Source organism: Gracilinanus agilis, chromosome 2 (genome assembly GCF_016433145.1).
Source record: "Gracilinanus agilis isolate LMUSP501 chromosome 2, AgileGrace, whole genome shotgun sequence".
NCBI lineage: Eukaryota > Metazoa > Chordata > Mammalia > Didelphimorphia > Didelphidae > Gracilinanus > Gracilinanus agilis.
The window spans coordinates 33,140,851-33,147,433 of record NC_058131.1 but is presented as its reverse complement, the minus strand read 5'-3'; the positions used below and the strand labels follow the sequence as shown (position 1 = coordinate 33,147,433).

General features: G+C 53.1%; 1 long non-coding RNA gene across 1 annotated transcript; it reads left to right on the top strand.

Annotated features, from left to right (window-relative positions):
* Positions 1-138: 138 nt before the first annotated feature.
* LOC123234521 lies at positions 139-6,117 on the top strand. Its single transcript, XR_006505341.1, has 3 exons — positions 139-419; positions 2,868-2,954; positions 4,558-6,117. It is a non-coding gene; the product is annotated as an uncharacterized LOC123234521 (long non-coding RNA).
* The last annotated feature ends 466 nt before the right edge of the window (positions 6,118-6,583 follow it).

Genomic DNA, 6,583 nt, shown 5'->3' with positions numbered 1-6,583 from the left:
CGTGGGTCCATCAGCAGGCCTTCTCCACTGCCTCCTCCTCCTCCTCCTCCTCCTCTTCCTCCTCCTCCTCCTCCTCCTCTTCCTCCTCCTCCTCCTCCTCCTCTCATTGATGATTCTGCTCTCTTTCTGGCAGCCAGGCTCACTTCCAACCAGCCCCGACTCCCTGGACCCCGTTTCCATCTATTTAGATTTAACGAATAAAAAGGATACGCACGGAGGAGGGAAACAGAGGCAAGTGGTAGATGACGAGCACAAAAGAAATGGCGCAGTGCTATGTGCGCAGAGGCCGAAGGAGGGGCAGCAGCTAATGAAGGCTCCGCACAAGCCAGGAGAGAAGGAAGAAAAGAATGACGGGTCAGGCGCGGTGCGAAGGGCTCTCCAAAGAGGAGCTCGTTTGATCCTTACAGCAGCCCTGCAAGGTAGGTACAGTCTGCCCACTCCCCGCCTCTCCCTTTGCCCTCTGCCATGATTTAGGCCCCTCGATGGGGACGCTCCCCCCGGCTCTCTGAAGAAGCGCCCCTTCTTCTGGTCAAGGCAAACTTCTGTGGCAGCACACGTGACCCCCTTCCATCCTGTCTCCTTCCACAAATGGGCCCCAGCATCCTCTCTCACTCACTTAGTGACTCCCTCCCTCTTCTCTGCTGCCCACAAACATGCCCACGTCTGCCCCATCCTCGAAACACGCTCACTTGAACCTTTCATAGTCATTAACCACCATCCCCTTCCACCTCTGCCTGGGGACTAAAGTTCCCGAAAAGGCCATCTTCCACAGGTGTCTCCATTTTCTCTTCCTTCCACCATCTCCTCTGCCAGCGGGCTTCCGACCTCAGCATTCCACCAAAACTGCCCTCTCCAAAGTGACCTATTTAACTCTTAAAAAAAAGAAAAACTCTGACTTTCTGTCTTAGAATCAGTATTGTGTAGTAGTGTCGAGGCAGAAGAGAAGGAAGGGCTAGGCAAAGGGAGTGAAGTGACTTGTCCAGGGTCATACAGCTGGGAAGTGCCTACAGTTAGATTTGAACCCAAGACCTCCCGTGTCTAGGCCTGGCTTTCAATCCACTGAGTGTCCTCACTGCCCCCTATTTAAGTCTTCACTGCCAAACCCAAAGGCCTTTTCTCTGCAGTCTTCCCCGCAGCCTTTGGCACTGTGGAGCCCTCTTTCCTCGATATTCTCTCCAGGGCTTGGGGCACCGCTCTCTCCGGGTTCTCTTCCTTCCTCTCTGTCTGCTCCTGCTCAGTCCCTTTTGCTGGATCTTCAGTTAGCTCATCCCTCAGGGCCCCGTCCGTGGCCCTCTTCTCCTCCCCTCCTCTGCTTCCTCGCTTGGCCTCTCCTCAGCCCCCATGGATTGAGTTATCGTCCCTCCACTAATAAGGCTCCGACCCCATTGAGGCAGCCCCAACCTCCCTGCCAGCCTCCAGTCGTGCAGTGCCAAGTAGAATCTTGAGCTGGATGCCCAGGAGACATCCTCAGCTCAGCATGCTCCAGGCTGAACTCCTTCTCTTTCCCCTCGAACCTTCTCACTTTCTTTTTACCTTCTTATGCCCTCCCACCGCCTGCTATACTTTCTTTGATCCAGTGACGCTGGTTTCCAGAGGGCGCTCGATGGCAGTAGCCTGGAGATCCCCGATGGGCTGGCAGAGGATTGGACGTTGGTTGCCATGGGGGGAAGGTGAACCCCATGAACGTTGGCCCCCAGAATGTCTCTTTCTCAGAGATAGTCTCTGGGTCACTAAAAGAATAATGCCTTTTCCAGAGGCAATCCAGCCCCTGTTCCCCACAGGAATATTGCCCAGTGATTCTTTAGAATGTATGGGGAGGGGGCAGCTGGGTAGCTCAGTGGTTTGAGAGCCAGGCCTAGACACGGGAGGTCCTAGGTTCAAATCTGGCCTCAGACACTTCCCAGCTGTGTGACCCTGGGCAAGTCACTTGACCCCCATTGCCCACCCTGACCACTCTTCTGCCTTGGAGCCTATACACAGTAGTGATTCTAAGGCAGAAGGTAAGAGTTTAAAAAAAAAAAACAAAGAACGTATGAGGAAACAGAAACAGGCCCTCTGGCCCCATTATGTTCTTCATGTTCCGAACGCAGTGCTGAACACTACAGCAAAGAGCCCCACTATGGCCTCACAGCCTGATGAGGAAACAGCTCAACTCTCATGAACCAGGCTTTTATCTCCCCCTGTGAACTAGGGCAGTGAGTTAGCTGGAGCCCTGAGGATGAAAGAGGAGAGCTCCTGGGGGCCAGGCCCGCTCAGGCCTGCTGGGCTTTACTCTCCCTAGTGGGCAGCTCAGGCCCCACTCAGGCCTGCTGGGCTTTACTCTCCCTAGTGGGCAGCCCAAGGAGAAAGAGGAGAACTCCTGGCTTCCTTCCCCGCCCCCCATGACTCCCCTCCTTCTCGGGGGTGTGTGGGCCCAGGATTGCTGACTGAGGTCTGGATGTGTGTGTGCTGGGCTGGTTACCTGTCAGCACAGCCTGGGCTGAGCTCACTGGCCTCTCCGATTGCATCAGCTGCCCAGGCAGGAGAGATGGAGACCGGGTTGGGGGTGGGGCCAGGGAAGAAAGGCCTGGAGAAGCCGGGGAGAAGGGACTGGAGGGGGGAGGGGGTCCCCTAGGAAGAGAAGGGAAAGGAAGTTAATGAGAGCCATGGCTGGTTCATTGCCTCAAGCCTCCCTGGAGCTGCTGCTGGGGTTGTGATGGCCAATGCTGGAGTGACGACTCTAGGGGAGAAAGGCTGGCTGTGTCCCTGTTTGGGGGGATCCTTGCTGTGAAGGGGGAGAGGCTGAGGAAAGGGGAAATGGGCCCCTAATGCTCTTTATCTCCAGAGAGGACAGGAGTCCCCCAAATCGGTCTCGTCTCTCCCTCCAGAGAAAGGTTAGGAAAGGGTGGTCATGCCTGAAGGCTGAGAAGATTCCGAGGCCCTCCTCTGGTTTCCTACCCACGTCTCTGAGGCAGGTGAGTCCTCCAGGAAAATCCCAGGTTTTCAAGGCCCAGCTTGGCCACTTGCTCCATGTGATACCTTAGGCAAGGCCTCGCACCTCCCTGGCCTCAGTTTCCTTGTCCATAAAATGGGGGAGGGGGTCAGAGTGTGGCACATCTAGAAAACTTCTGTTCCAAGATTTCAATCTGCAGATTCCTGACACCCCTCCCAATTCGGGATCTCTAGAGAGGGGGCCTACATCTCATCCAGTCTGAGCCAGGCTGACCTAGAAGATTTTTTCCATTCTTTCTGACTCCTCCACAGAGAGCCTGGGGGCAAAATGGATGAGCTAGACTGAGGGTTGAGAGCGAGGCCCTACAGGAGCTCTCTGTCTCCTTGTAACCATCTTGTTCCAGGATTTGACCTGACCGTTCTCCGTCCTCCGGTGCCGTTCCAGGCTGCCAGAATTCTCCATGAGCCAATTCTCTGCTTGGAAGGGAGGGCGAGAGGGAGTTTAATGATCTTGGCCTCTTTTGAGGTTAGGGCCTGCTCTCGTTTGAGGGAGAGCTGCCTCCTAGCCAAATAAGGGGGGGAGGATGGGAAGCCAGGTGTGAAGATTCTCGTGTGCCCAAGACAGGCTGAGCTCACTGGCCCGGACAGTTGCATCAGCTTTAGCCGGTGCTGCCAATCCTTCAGGCGAACAAAGGATATTCCCAGAATCCATCCATCATCGCCTCCTACCCTCTGGTAGGAGGCCTAGCCAGAGGCAAAGGCAGGAGTCTTCCAAGGCACAGCATCTCACCCTGGGAAGGGATTTGTCGAGTCCAGCCTGAATCCAAGCAAGATTCCCTTCTATGGCCCGCCGCCCAGGGAGTCATCCAACCTTGGCCCAAAGTCCTCCAACGAAGGGGATCTCGCACTTTCTTTTTCGTTCCCCCAACATGAGATGCCATTTATGTATGGGATGCCTAGCAGCCAATGATAAGAGCCCAAGGCTTCCCTACCCATCTTGAGGCTCACAACATATCATCCCACTGTTGCCATGAGAAAGAAGAGATCTTGAATTGGCCAATTGGTACCTTTTGTGTGTATCCTCAGCTTTGATCTCACGGCTTTCTGAGAGAGCCCCATAAATATGGGACACACCTTCTCGCAAGCACACATAGCATCAGTGAGAAGAGTAGAAACCTATTGGGATGGGGCAGCTAGGTACCATAGTGGATAGAGTGCCCGACTTGGAGTTGGGAAGATGTGGGTTCAAATCTGACCTCAGATAATTCCTAGCTGGGTGTCCCTGGGCAAGTCATTTATCCCCAATTGCTCTTATTGCTCTTCTGTCTTAGAAGCAACACTAAGATAGAAGGTAAGAGGGGGCAGCTGGGTAGCTCTGTGGAGTGAGAGTCAGGCCTAGAGATGGGAGGTCCTAGGTTCAAATTTGACCTCAGACACTTCTTAGCAGTGTGACCCTGGGCAAGTCACTTGACCCTCATTGCCCACCCTTACCATCCTTCTGCCTTGGAGCCAAAACACAGTATTGACTCCAAGATAGAAGATAAGATAAATAAAAAAAGATAGAAGATAAGGGTTATAAAAAGTAAACAAACTTTAAAAAGAAACCTATTGGAGCTGTGTTTGCAGGGCAAGCTGGCGGAGGAGCACAGAAGTAATAAATGCTGTGAGCCAGAACACACATGTGCATGAATGAATCCAGCACGCTGGGCCGACAGGGTCTTCTGGGTATGTCAACCTGATTATCGGGCCTGTGCCCCGGAAGTCCCTTGGAGTGTTTTATTCCTTCCCGATCTGTCGCCTTGGTCCTTCTCACGGCTGTCCCTCACTAGAAGCCCCCCCTGTGGTCCTGAGCGCTTTCTCATAGAAAGAGGAGAGTGGGCAGCTTTAAATACAGAGCCCAGAGGGGCAGCATCAGCTCTTTTAGTGAGAAGGGCAGGTCCTCACGCCCAGGCACTCGATTAAGGAAAAAACAGTTTTCTTTCTACAAGCAGAGATCTGTCTGCTCCCAGAATCTGACCCCTGGAGGCTGCCTCTTCGGGGACACAGACTTGCCAGCCAGCTCATTAGACAGAGAGAGTTGAATCTCTCTTTTTAAACTCGCTTTCTCCAGCTAGCAGGATCCAGGACTCAGCCCCAAAGCTCCAACTTAGTATGGGAAGGGTCCCAAGAACTCCAGTCATTATCTGGTGGTCAACCTACTTTCCCACCCAAACCATTTCAGAATCTGGTGGGGCTGACCTGTGTTCTACCAAATGGAAAGGCCTTTCTGGGTGTCCGAGCTCCTGGAGAGCAGGCATGATCTTTTCCCTCTCTTTTGCCCTTTGGTGAAGCTCAGATCACCTAGAATGGAGGGCATCCATGTGGGAGACACCTAGGACCTGCGCCCGGGAGAAGACATTCTGTGTTTGCCTCCTATTCGGAAGAGAACAGCCTTTTCCATCAGGGGCAAAGCCAGAACAGGCTGAGTTTTTAAGACTATCGCCATAGGACACCATTTTGTTTTCTGGAAGTGTTCAGTGGAGGAGGAGGCGTGAAGTTCTGGTTTACCCACAGCACAGACTGTCTTCACTGAGCTGTGGTGGGAGAGGGCTACCTTTCTCTTCCTTGACTTTGGGGTCTATGGCCCAAGAAAGGGCCTTGGGGTTTGGGTCACTTTCATTTATCCTTTTAAGGTGCAAGTGGTGGAGTCTCCAGCCCTGGGAACCTGAGCCATAGAGACCACGGAGGCAGGATTCCTGGCTGGATGTTGTAGCCCACCAGGCAGAGAAGTCCTAGATACTATGGTGCCAAGACATAAACCCAAGGGGCTTTGGACCTGCAAGTTGGTGGGACCATGGCTATAGAGGAACTGAATTAAGTTGTGAACTTATCCCCATCCCCTCCCCAGACTGAAACGGAATGGGGCCATGTTGGCAAACCTATGGCACATGTACCAGAGGGGGCTCTCCCAGAATATTTGTCCCATCACCTGCCCCTCTGCCCAGCAGCCCAGTGGGAGTGCTTTCTCCCTCCCCTGTCTGGGGTAAAGCGGGGAGGAGGGGGCTCATATGAGGCATGAGGGTTGCACTTTGGACACTTGGTCTCTAAAGGGTTTGCCATCACTGATACAGGGCGTAGGATTATGTGCTGGGGAAAATATTTGTTCCTATTATACCTTTGAAATAAACGCTCCTTTGTAAAAACTAATATGACTTTTAGATGGTTAAATGGAACTGGGACATGACAGACACCCAAAACTGGGGAATCAGTTAAGGCAGAGAGACTGCTCCTTCCCCTCAGAAGCCCTTAAAGTATCAGAGAACCTGGGGAGGGAGGGAAGAAATGGAGCGTATGTGACTTTAGGTGGCAGAGTCATGCTTTGTACACTCTGTGCTTAGCACGGTGCCTGGCACTCAGGCCCTCAATAAATGCGTGTCAGTTGTTAGAGACAGAGGGGGCTACCGAGACCCTCCAGGTCCATCTAAAACCCATCCAGACAGACGAGGGAAATCAAGAATTAAAATGCTGGTTCTCTTCTTCCTCTTCGGACTCTGCTCCAAATTCCTTCCAATCACAGGCAAATACACCTTGCTGGCCACCAACCTGCCAGCCCCCGAGCCGCCCTACAGCAAAATCATAGGGACGAGATGAAACTCTGGAGTGACGTTAAGGA